The 14218-nt window shown below is 34.2% G+C and overlaps 1 long non-coding RNA gene across 1 annotated transcript in view; it reads right to left on the reverse strand.

Moving 5' to 3' along the window:
- Nucleotides 1-590: 590 nt before the first annotated feature.
- LOC143911734 (uncharacterized) overlaps nt 591-14218 on the reverse strand; it is a 73626-nt gene continuing 59998 nt past the window's right edge. Inside the window, exon 2 of the long non-coding RNA XR_013260588.1 lies at nt 591-1273. This is a non-coding gene — a long non-coding RNA (uncharacterized LOC143911734). The remainder of the gene's footprint in view (nt 1274-14218) is intronic.

Below are 14218 nucleotides of genomic sequence, written 5' to 3' on the forward strand. Positions count from 1 at the left end.
AAAAAGCTGACTGAATTCGACTTAATTCATTCGCACCGTAACTATTGAACTTTAGACATTCGTTACTTATATAAGTGCAATATGCACAAAACTTATTTAGTAAATAAAATATTATCAAAAATAGTCGGAGTCGTAACATTTCAAGCAAAGTCGGAGTTGGAGACTTTTTATTATTTTCTTTAATTAATGATATTATATGTGTCACCTAAAGTCTCCAATTATATGGAAGAAAATCCAGTGATAAATTGAAATTTAATAATTTTACTATAAAAACCATGAATTTAAATTAAATTATAAATAAAATCGTTGAATGAACGTATGTATGTATGTATGTATTTTGATGTGTTTCCTCCATCTCATACTTTTTTTTTCTCATTTTTACTCTCAATTTTTGTATTCAATTTATTTGTTTGTAATATGTACATGCATAGGTGCCTATATGAAATTCATACACATACATATGTAGAATATGAATCTACCTAGTTTTTATTTATACCTACATATTTCATTACTAATAATTCAATTCATTTGGTTATATCTCAATTTTTAGTGATTTTTACTATATTATTCCTTTAATTTTTTTATATTTTGAAAATCATTATTTTTATTACTTACAATTTTATACATAGGCAAGAAAATTTGATCTTAGTACAATCGTTCAAGTCGGAGTCGGAATCAGTATATTTTGAAGCGGCCCTGATTAAAATGCAATTTCAAAAAGGAATTAATAAGAGGTAAGTAAAAAGTAGTCGCGAGTCGTCCGGAAATGCTCTATTGTGGGTAATATACATATATATTTATTTGAAGAAAGACATGATATTTCAAAAATATTATAACAGTTGGAATCACCAAAACGACCAAACTATACGACCTTGACTAGTATTAAATAATTTCTATTATATAATGTGAAGATTACAGTTTGAAATTAACATACATACATACATATGTAGATTAATCAATGACTCATCCCTAAACATTTATAGCTCTATAAATCTTCCCTTTCTTCAATGTTTCGGTATAATTCAGTCGACTTCACTTATAACATTGGAATCCACGGCATTAAACATTAATGATTCTTATATTCTACCCCTATATTGTGACAGGAAAATAATCAATTACAACTAAGTACATACATCGAGGTCTTTCTTGTTGAGCCGGACCCCCTCGGACAGTATAGTATTTTGTAACACGCCAGTCAACTCGGCGCCAAACATTACAATCGTGTATTTATATAATATAAATACCTATCAATCGATATAATTTCGACACCCACCTGAAACAAATAAAACGAAAAGCATTAAATAAACTGCATAATAAATTAGATATAAGGCAACATTATCGATTTTCCAATATATAAACTAGAGGCATCGGACGAAGAGGAATCTACCCTAATCTCGTTCGAGAAATCTCATCATTTGTCTTCCCGATGCTGATAAATCAGTCCGAACTTCTACGGTTCACTTATAGCTCAGGTCTACTCGGAAAAACCCACCCCTTTCCATCAGGAGAGGGGGTCGGAAAGAGGCTTTTTTTTCACCTAGCCACATAAAATACTTTCGTAAACAATCGAATATAGCGTGGCGTCTAATGAAATACAGGGCCAAAAAGCCGGATATTGAGAGCCTCAACTGAGCCGGAAATGGGTCGGAAACCCATCCCACGACTGGTTAATTGGACCCTATTCCCAAACCGTTAATTTGGCAGGCTCGTGTTAACATTTTCGAGCGTAATCATAGTTCTTTCCTCCCGCGGGATTACTTTATATTGACGTTTAAAATTCACAGATGCGGTTAAATCAACAATAAAAACGTCGAATCGATCGTTCTTCAATCAAACGATGAAAAGTCTGCGAGTACTTTTTTCCACGATACTTTCATAAAGAACGTTTCAGAGCTCCGCATGCAAACATATTGATTTCGTATTACGGATATATGAGCCGGGAACAGGGGACCCGTTGATTTATCGAAACGCGCTCAACTCTCTATTGGATGGATTTGGAGTATCCTTGGATGTCAATAAATATTTGGTAGAGGAAGGAACGGGGAAGATAGAGTGGATTTTTCAATCTTTCCGTCCCCCGAAATGAAGAAGGGGGAAAGGATGAAGCAAGCATCTCGTAGTAGATATTTGATGAAAATATCCAACGAAATACATTTGATACAACCTTTGCCATTTTTTATATGAAATAAAATAAATTTCATACAATAAATGAGTATTAGCGTGAAATAAAACTCATTTCAAAATTACAATTTCGGAAATGACGAGCGATTCGTTTGATGTATGTATGTCGATTTCCGCGAAATCCTAAAAATAGCCTTTCGGTAGAAATTCAACATTCGGTTAAGATTGCGATGAAACCTTTACTTTTTTCTATATTTTTTTCGTATTTTGTGTGCGTGTGTACACACACTTGAAGGTTTGCTTGTTTCTTCTGGTTTATATCTCCAGAGATTGTTTGTAGAGCTCTCCGCCGGTTGGAAGTGATACATTCTTTTCTACAATAGAAGCGAGAGCAAAAAAAAACAACACATTAAACAACAAAGGAAAATGGGGAAAATATTAGGCTTCTGTGCTGCCGTTGAGTCGAAGAGAGGATAGGAAATATATTTTTACGAGAAAAACTGCGCTCACACAAAAAGAAAAGTAAGTTTTTCAACTGCATAGGTACATATGTCGTTTACAGCAAAATTGCCTTGATACACAAAGCAAATATTTCTACATTAAATTTAATATGACTTAAAAATGTTTTAAGTAAAAAAAATGTCAATTTATTTTATAGTATGATAATGTATGTATGTACCTACGTATTGATAATAATAGAAACATACCCAAATTTATATATAATATATTATTTATATAGACTGGAATTTTCTTTGAGTATTTCATTGCTTGTATTGGGAAAGGGTGGGCAGCGTTGGCGTGATTATGAGCGTTATAATAACAAGGATATAATCCCGAATAGCAGGACGAAACATTTGTACATAATTCATAAGAGCAATGCCGGAATGCGCTTCGTAACATTCCGACCATAAATCTTGCGGAAAGGGACACCGAGAAACATAAGCCAAAACATCCCCATCGACCATAATTTTGTTGGAGGCTCGCTCGTTTGCTAGGTGATTCTAATTAAATTTGATAGTGCAGAATAATTCAAAAAGATCTCTGAGCATAAGCCAATTGTGAACGAGATTGAAAAATTTAAACCGCATTCTAGGAAGAAAAATGAAGTGGGGAAGATGTAAAAGAAGAGGGCTGAGAGTCTGAGGCGTCTGCGGGGAATATTTTCCCTCCCGGCGACGAGGAAAAAACGAATAAAATGCGAAAATTCGCGGAAATCTCAACGTCTGACGCGTCCCAAGATGGCGCGGCGCACCTATAAAACAAATCGTATAAACGAAACGATACCCAAAAACGCCAACATCCATTCCATTGATATTATTTTCTTAATATAAATTCATTGTAACTTACTTCTATTTGCCCATTTTCGAAGTAGAAAAAGCAATAAAAATGTATGCTTTTTCATCTACTTTTGCATATACGAAGACAAATGAAAGCGAAATAAACTTGTAAATTCGATATTGGTTAATCAAGTTTCGATAAAATCAACCTGAGATTGATCGACGAAACACAGGATTGACATTGATTGGTTGCTACAATAGAAATAATACATACGCTATCTCTTTCACACACGTGCGATTTCTGCAAATAGCTGTCGCTTTTATTCACACATATGTATGTCTACAAAATGAATCGTATCGTTAATCACTACCTACACGTTCAGCACTGTCAACACCTAATTGATTAATTGCTTTATTTCAAAAAAATAATTACGCATACAATTTTATTGTTGTATCAATATTACATTCAAAAGAACTGTTACATTGTATATGATTATATTGTACGCGAATACCATTTGAACTTCAATGAATAACGACCAAAAACGTGTGTGATACTAAAAATAAGAACCCAAAAAATGGAGTTAAACTCTTAAAAGTAGCGAAGTAGTTTTCCGGCTTGTAGAAAATATGGTGCGGGAGGTTTTACCTCGACAGACTACGGAAAACTCTCTCTTGTACTATACTTTTACGACGTGGAAATAAAAGTTTTATTTCGTAAATAATAAATTCAAAGTCGCACTATTTTAAACTACTATCTATTTTGGTGTTCGCCAAGATCGGAAACTATCGGCAAATAAACTGTTATATACGCACTAGACTAGAGACACCATTTCCAATACGTACGTGGTAAGATGAAAATAATTTTATGTATTTTATTAACTATTTTTCAATGACAAAAAGGTTTTAGACCAAACTAATCATAAGCTTATCACCTACTTTATGTCGTCATCATCATCAATGTATAATATGGTTCGGTGAATATTCCGCACAAAGCGATCTTGCACACGTCACTTATATCTCGATCACGGAATATCTGGCACCAGAAACTTCCACCCATCTAGAGTCACACACGTGAACTCTTATACTAACAAGCACACGAGTGCTAGAATTCCGTATTCGCGATTTTCGTGGCAACGATTTTCGTGTGCGCGATCGCAATGTGCGAAATAATCCGTTTACCATTTAATGAATGTACAACGTTGTACATACATGTACAACGCCACCCACTCCCGGATGAAGGTCTCTACAATATGCTTCTATTAGTTTTTATCTTACAATTAACAACTCTCATCCTAAACATTTTTCTTATTTCATCTACCCATCTCCCCTGTGGTTTTCCTTGCCCTTTTACATTCTCTAAAGTACCACTCGAGTACTTTTTTCGTCCATCTATCGTCCATACGTGACCCTCCCATTGCCTCAATTCAATATCTTTACTCTCTCCATTATATAAACTATCATTGTCATATTTCTAACCTTCTATATCTCCTCCTTAAGCCGAACACGCATCATTCCATACTTGTTTGAGTGCATTAGACTTTACGCAGCATTTTTTCGTTCAATGCGCAATTTTCCCGTCCATATGTCATAACTGGAATGACAAATTGATCGAGGATCTTTTTCTACTTTATGTAGGTACATATATAATATATAGCATTGAGCAACAAAAACCATTATTAAATTCAAATTCAATGGATCAAACTTAGTAAAAAAATTTCAGTCTCCGCTCAGGTAACTAAAAACGTGATATTTTTGTTGCTTGGTGTACATACATACATATGTATAGTAAAAGTGCAAAAACATAGAAGAAACACGCAAGCATGTTCGATTAATTGATCATGATTTAAAATTATTGGATTTTTATAACTGCTGCAAATGTTATTAAAATTATCAATTAAATTTTTCTGAACTCAAAATATATAATAATAAACCGATTGTATCTATAGACGGATATAAAATTTCTCATCGAATCCAGAAGACAATATGAAATCATCATTAGGTATAAAAAAGAAGCTCAAATTAAAAGAGTTAAATGAATATACTACCTCAACGTCCACCTACACTAACAATAACGTTAGATTTATAACTCAGGCTTAATTAAAGATTATCATCACGATTCGTAAACACATGTATAAAACCCAGAACTGGTTCACACAAAACGCCACGAAGGCGAAAAACGCGGTTGCTTTTAATTGTTTTGGTTCGTTGTGCAAGCCAAAGACAAATAGGCGATTATTGTTAACGTGCACCAGGGTCATTAGTTACATCCCCGAGAAGACGAGAACATATCTACCGGTCGTTGCAGAGGCGGCTCGAGGCTTTGTTCGGACCACCTGCAGGGCCAGATCGGACTTTTTCCCAAACAAACAATACTTTCCCTTCGACCTATTAATTTTCCTTCGTAATTAGAGCACACCGCTCTACAGTATGGGTGAATTGAATATAAATAAGGAATTCAAGACCTATGTACTTATTGGCCCATTTCGAGCAACTAATCACGCATCTTTCAAATCTGAAACAAAACAAAGTCGATCCTTCAGACGAACTTCAATTGAAAGATTCGTCCCAATCAAATGAAAATAATCCATCCGAGATGTTTCTTGCCTAAAGCGTATATGTATGTATGTAATTGTACGACGAAAGTCGTCCGACAGCTTACCGTGAGACGTAAAAACCCCTCCATTATAACCGAATAAGTTATATTGCTATAATTTCCCCGTTTGATTATACGTATTATACGATACGCTCGATTTGTTCTTCGGCAATGCCATGTATTTAGATAGTTTAAGCACCGGTTCTCCTACCGCACAACTGCTAATCGACCGGTCATTACCTAACCGTTCCGACAACATTGAAACCTAATATTATAAAAACGTACATTACGATTACGATCGATCATGTTAATTTTCATAACAGTGTCATACTGACAAATCTGTTCCAAATTGCATGATTACAATTACGACACGAATCATTCAAGTGAAACAATTAAAATAGAATAAAAAAATAAGAGCACCGAACGTGTGTGATGCAATATATGCACACATGATACATACATACATATTAAAAGCTTCAAAATTCGTCCATACAAAGTTATGGCTATTGAAACAATACAAAGATTATTATGTAAAATCAATACAATTTTTTTTTTAATGAATTCTTCATTCGGAAATGAATCGTAAAATTTTATTACCCCATTATATTATGGCTCGTATTGTTTTGTCATTACATTCCACTGATTAAAACATTTATTTTTATTTTATTGTATAAATTTTCTTTACAATGAATATTTTGGAATTAAATCCCTGAATTATTCAAATGCACGATTCTACAATAAAATAAAAAAAATCAACCTTACTTACCAAAATATTTTTCAATTACAATTGACTACAAAATGACAAAAAATAGAAAGTTTGACCTATAAAAACTTAAGAATTCAATTGAGCTCCTTTGATAGAAAACAGAATACGTGGGTGAGAAGGGTAGTTGATATAATCGAGGGATTAAAGAAATTAAAATGTCAATGGACGGGTGACGAAGCTAAAAGAACAGACGAAAGAAGTGCTCGAATGGTACCCGAAAGAATGTAAACGGATGCGATGAAAGCCACAAGGGAGATGAGTGGGTGGATGAAATTAAATATATTTTTATTGCCGTATAGTATAATTAAAAAAAATGTTGCATGAAGTCTGTCGGTGAGTTGTCCCCGCAATGAAATGGTCGTGCGATGAAATGTCCTATAATCGCCCAATACAGAGACAAATGGAAGCATGTTGGAGAGGCCCTTCATTCCCACCATTCACAGCAGTTAATAACTAATTGCTGTGAATGGTGATGATGGTGGTATCATATTTAACTACGTAATACATCTAATATATAATTTCGAAAGAGACTTTGTATGTAAGTATTTTTGGATGGGAACTGTTGGGAAAGTTTCTATTACAACGATTCAATATTTTTTTTTCGATGCAAATAAATTTAATAAAAAAAATCAAATGAATATACTATTAGATTCGCCATGTTTAAGCTGTTATATTACAAATACTGAGCGAAGCCGGGTAAAACAACTAGTATTTAATAAGGATCAGATTAAATACTGACCACATATTTATTCTTCTTCTTCTAATGCCTTGTCCGCATCCAGGCGTTGGCGACCACCTCGTCGATCAAATAATTGCACCCTAAAAAGTTATTCGATAAAATATCTAAAAATTTAAAATAAAATCTCGCATTACTGTTTCAAATACTAGTTATTCGCGATTTACATTATCCAGAACAAGTTCATAAATAACCATTCCAAAAGCTGTAATTTGAAAAAGACTGGTTCACACCAACATCGCTAACACAGTAGTAAAATATACGGTTAACATCGACACTTTCTTAAGGTTAAATCGAGTAGGTGTATCGATTTCCCGTGATCGAATTTTAAACATGATTACATTACTTTATCTGTGTATGTGTGTATATGTACATATATGTACGTATGTATTTACACACACGCCACAGATATAGAACACATTCCTCTAAAATACATTTGATAACATATAAAAAACAAGAACACACAAAATGGAAATATTCTATGAGATTTATGTGTGGGTAAAACGAGAATTAAATTTCGCATGAAGAACACCCGGTGTTCTAAACAAAAGCGAGCGGACATAAATTCGTGATGACGTTCAAAATTGTATAAAATTTTATGTACATCTGTGTGTGCGAAAGCCTCATCTGCAAGACACTTTCTGTTTCACAAGTTTTAGTGCTAAATTTCACTGTTAGTTTGAAATATATTCCCTGAAAGCTTATAGAATTGCACGCGAGTATTTACAAATCGAAAACGTAAATGTGTACATTTTAACAATATGCCTTCAAATACACGAAAGGAAAAATGTCTATAATGTGTAAAATCGAAATGCGCGAAATTTATTCATTTCGACTTCCGAAGATTTGAATAAAATGGTCGTTCGACCAGCGGCAACATCGCTTGACCATTCGCAGGTGCAATAAACCGAACAATCGATTGCATGAAACTTGGAAGGAGGATGAGGAGAAGAAAGAAGAGGGTAGGTCTGAAGATGTGTCCGGCATAACAAACGAAACTCATCGTAGGGGAGGTGATTTTTTTCTCTCCCTCATATATATATTTTAAGGGAAAAGTCGCCCTAACGAAATGAAAGTCTAAATTGAAAGCTTTATACTAAATTCATTCCGTATCCCATAGTTAACATTATCCTCACGCCGTTTAATTGTACGTATAGCGTATAAAGCGTTTAAAAAAAATCATCTCATATCTTTTACATACGTCCTATTACGTTATAATGTTATACATGAACGTTATTAAATTCTTAGAAAAATGGGCTTTTTTTGCCCAAGAACGATTTAGTGTTCAGCTTCGCGCCCTGTTATTATACTTCGCGACTATGTACATACATACATACATATATGCATTAATAAATAACTACTTTGTTTTAAATAATAATTCACGTTAAAAAATTCGCTTTCGGTTTACTTTTTTTATTATTTTCCGATCCAATTTAGTATGGGATAAATATAAGCTGAGCGGAGTTTTCAATCACGCAAATAAAAATCAAAAATGCAAAGCACTTCGAATTGAAATAATGTTTACGTGCAATGAACCGATCTACGTAGTTATGAATTTTATATGGGTAGATTTGATGGAATTATCTTTGCAATTCATCCCCTTCTGATTTTCGCATGAATACACTATGGAAAATGTAATCAATTAAGTTATTCGTCTGATTATAATTGAACTGGTGGTGCACAGTACAAATCCGCCAAAATTTCCATGTATGTAATGTATGTACATACATATATGTATAGGTATAATCACTGGAAATACTTTATAATAGTAAAAAAAGATAAAATGTTGAATCTTACTTATTGAGTTGGAACAAACTTACTTATTGAATTGGATCCGTACAAAATAATATCATTCATCGTATACAAATAATTAAACACGAATCAAACTGTTGATCAAATATGTACATACATATTTATATACATAATATGTATGTCAAAACTCAAAAGGAATAATAGAATTTCAATTAAATAAATTACAAGGCATGAGACGGAACATGGCTTTGCGATATATAAATTTTAATATTTTATGCGCTTTATTCGGTTCGTGCAAATCTTGCAAGTCTCCCCCTTCTAAGTTATGCTATTCTAAAATTCGAAATAGTACAGTTCGTGCTTGCATTTTCTCCCCCATTTTGGTCGTAGACGTCAAGAGGCCAAACGCAATTTTCTTGGACCAACGTACATACATATGTACATCCTATATGCATAGCCATACAAACGAACCAGTCCGTACGTACTTTCGCCATACCCTCCGCCTAGTTCATAACCTATTAACTTTGCATTTGAACCACCCTGTAATGTGTGTATATGCATACGTATGCGGCATTGCAGCGTCTGCCACGGCAACCAGACACTGAGTCTATTATTCGCGCCGAAGTTGACTTTGTGGAAAATTTCCGCATGTGTGCACGGACGTGTCTGGTTTTCCCAACTTTGGCGAAATTTACCGAAATAATTTCGCCCTCGAAATGCGTTATACAAATACACGGCTTCCGGTCTGTGTCTCTGTGGCACGTAAGATGGTCGAACATCCAGTGTGCGGTGAACAAAGAGGTGTCTTGGGACTAATTTCGGCGTGCTCAATGTCAATGGACAGAAACTGGTCGAGGGTGACGCGGTGTAAAGGTTCGCCGGAACGAAACCGGGGTGGAAACATACTGAGCTGACTCACAACAAGGGTTAAATCTTCTCAGATGTGATGGTATTTGTGTTTCTCAAAAATGCGATCGATACGGAAGTAAGACGAAGCGAATGAAAATCAACCATATTTCCTACGAAAAAATCGACAGTATGTTTTACACTACACCTACATATGTAGAAGCAAAATTTCTTTACATAAAATTTACATACACACCAGATAAGGAACATACTTTCTTTGTGAGATAATTCCCAAGGAGCAAAATGTGGGAGAGTGCTACTCTAGTTTCGTGCAATGTTTCAGCGTTCAACGGGGAATGGGGGGGGGGGAGAAGTGAAATATTACACGTAGAGTGAGAATCGTCTTTCCCATCGTCCCACTTTAGTTACTACATACATCAAAGCAATTCACCATACCTTCGTTAAATAAGTTTTATATCAAAATAAGTTTTATATCAAGAAGTTTTATTCAAAAAAAATATATATATATATATATATATATTTTTATACATATGTGCAATATACATATGTACACATATGTATAAAAATACGTATGTATTTGTGGGTACGACCGCGATCAAGTCACAATTTTCGACTTAAGATCACTAAATGTGGTATACAGTTTCAAATTCAGCCAGCAACAAAGCTTGATGGTTGCTTTAATGCTAGACGCCGATAGGTTGTCGGGTTCAATTCCGTGGGTTGACTTTCTTTGAAAATAATATTTTCCGAGTATTTCTGTAGTGCTGCTAGTCAGACATGGATATTTGTGACAATAAGTCGATAGTTTCCTATCCTAAATGGTTTCCGTATCAAATTGACAAAAACCATCCTACACACTATAACATGTATTTGATAATGATTTCACAAATTTATAACCTATAAATTTATATATATGTTAGTTCAATACCGTAGATATTGCTTAGGGGCAACCCGAAAATAGCATCACGGGAAAATATAAAATTGGGTCCATCGACTATGTCGTGCCGCCTTTCCCAAGTATTAAATTAAAAAATATAAATAGTACCCAATTTAAAACCTTGGCATATTTAAGAAGGGCTCGGAGTCTTGGATCGTGGAATTCCCATACAAAAACATGAAGTGTGTTTGTCTGCTATGCAATTCCATAACTTTCAATTTTGAACAACCCACACCCAATATTTTCAATTTTGAACCCGCCAAATTTATTATAATATCTCGTAGTATCATAAAAATTTTCAACCACCCCGGTAATTCATCTAATATATTTTTAATAGTCATAATAATAAAGTAAAAAACTGTCTTAGTATAAAAATCTAAATATTTAAAACATTAGGTTTAATAAGTTAATATTTTTTCTTATAAACAGACCGACGAAATTTAAGCAACTTAAACAATATTAGTACAGAATAAGAACTTGTTCTCAAACTAAGGCTCGCACGTCTAGGTTCCAGTAGATTCGATGTAAGAAAATGGAAATGTTTTACATCCACATGTGAAGGATTTGCTACCACATTATATGTGTCGGTGTACCCTCCACAGATCAAATTCAATTCCGCGCAACATATTGAAATAGAGATTACCGCGTGCGATGTAATAAAAAAATATATTTATTTTCATGTGAACCCTCTTGGAGCAGAGATAGTCAACCATTACGAGGCTCTAATTATATACAATAAAATAGCCGTGGCATTAGTATTAGAAGTATTATTTTTGCTATTTAATATTTCACGTTTAAAAAAAATGCTCACTGAAAAGTCTAGATTTTTCTTCCGTAGAAATATGTAAATTAATATTTTATATAAATTTCTAACCCCTGCTGTTTTTTATCTCGACTGCATGCGTAAGGAGGTGAGCGGCTTATATGTATGTAAGAGTGGAGTATATCCACTTCCTTATGGAGTTGCGGGTTTTACGACCGTAGAGACCCTTGGAGAATTCTGCAGGAAAATGCAATTCGTTGCATTTATTGCATTGGAGGGTTTGTGGCCGAACGTGAATTTTTTATCATCACGCCCTGAGACTCCGAGACGAAATTAATCCTCTCGAACGAATTCAATTTGCTGGAAAAATGTCTATGCGAAAAGTACGTGAAATGGATTATCGCTCTGTAACAGTTGCATTATGATGGATATAATCGATAGTATTATTGAAGAGTGGTCGTATTATTGAAGAATTATTATAAACTTCCATAATGGAATAATCGACTCTTCATACTTATTTTATAATTTGAATTTCATACTTCAATAAACGATTTTCGATAAGGTAGATTAGGTCGGCATTATTAAACAAATTGCTTTTACCATTGATATTAAATCTCGGAGTGAAATTCACATTATATGGAATTACAATAGATAATTAAAAAACGATAAGCATTAAGTACTCGAACAATTTAAAAAATTGTAACTATCAAAACTCCATTTTTTAAATACTAAATGGTATGCCTGTGCATAATGAAACTTCTCAAAGAAGCGGTGATAACAAGGAGTAGCTGAATTAGAAACATTTAGATGAAAAAAATTGTTATTATATCATTAACTTCGTTGAGAGGTTTCAATTAAGGTGGCTTGAGCATATTCTACGGATGAAAGAAATAAAATGTAAGTGGCATAGCTCAGAAAAACTCGGAAAAACTAATTGGCACAAAATTGTGAGGAAAAGCAAACAAACTCTAGTGAGATGGTTGAAGGCATATAAAGTGTATATATATATGTACTTATTTTGGTGCATGAAAAGTCATCCAGATGCATTTTTTGATAATTTCAGATAAACAAATGGATACGATATTTACGTATACGTACATACATATGTAGGTATAATAATAATTGTGTTAGCTTTAATGATAATGTGCAATGAATGAACTAGCAGATTAAACAGACATACTCATAAAAAAAACAAAAGTCGAATTGTATGTGCGGCGAACACTATCCACCACCCCCTAGGTCGTTATTCCAGCAAAAGGACAGAAAGAAAAATAAAGGAAAATGCGAGGATGAAAATGCACTCCTTCCACCCTCTGAATCGGTCCAACCATTAGCCGTAGGCGATTTAGAAAACGGGAACTGAATAAGAATGGGAAGAGGCGTCGGATATGATTCGACAGGGATTACCGAACTCTCGACTAATGTCCTTACGTGATAATGGACTAAACTGTTAAATTTTACTACGGCGAACCTTTCACCGACTCCCCAGACTCTTCTACGATACAAAGTCGAAAGCAAACCTACGTATACATACTTTCTGCGAGCATTAATTTATTCGTACACTGCACTTTTTCAATACAGCCAGAGAGCCTTTGAAGAGGATAACGAACGGCATTCCCGTGGGTGTTTTTTTTAACGACGGCTCTATCTCACCCCAGCTTTCGATATTAAAATTGGATTACCGAAGAAATATAAGAAAAACTCCGAAAAAAACTAGATTTTAGGCACTGGCAAAGTTGCAACGCGAGGGGTGAATTTTCTCGCGTGATTGTGAAAAAGAAGGGAAAAACAATAAAAGCCTTCCGACCCCCTCAGCACGTTCATCTGGAGCAAAACGCACCGGGCGTTTCCCTCCTGATTACAGAATCCCTCTTCAAGGCTGGGGAAAAATATTTCGAAGCAATCGATATCGTTACGCCACCGTGCACGTCAAACGCAAATGCGTTTCGACGATGATTGTTACTTCTGAGGAAAAATCAGTGGTACCTACACTTCACATCCAATATACGTTACTAATTTTAAATAAGAAATAAAAAAAACGAGCTCCTCAAGTCATAAAATAAGATGTAGATATGTTTTGACTGGAGCCATAAATAAACTAAGAAACATTTATTACAATGCAAACTCTTGACTGTGTATTTGGCACTAAAAAGCAAACTTCATTTCGTCTGCTCATACTCGCATTGAAATATTACAATATTACAATTTGAATGCCAAGTTTAGAATTAAAATTACCAACTTGCTTCAAATTATAGATTCTTAAACTGCGACCGAATTGCGCTTGAAACAAACAAACAATAGTAATTATATACAATATTAAATGCAAAGTTATAAATCAAAGCACTAGTCCAAGGAGTCAATATTTCAAGAGACAAAAAAAAAATAAACTTTTTAAAATGAAACTCG

Source organism: Arctopsyche grandis, chromosome 5 (assembly GCF_051622035.1).
Source record: "Arctopsyche grandis isolate Sample6627 chromosome 5, ASM5162203v2, whole genome shotgun sequence".
Classification (NCBI taxonomy): Eukaryota; Metazoa; Arthropoda; class Insecta; order Trichoptera; family Hydropsychidae; genus Arctopsyche; species Arctopsyche grandis.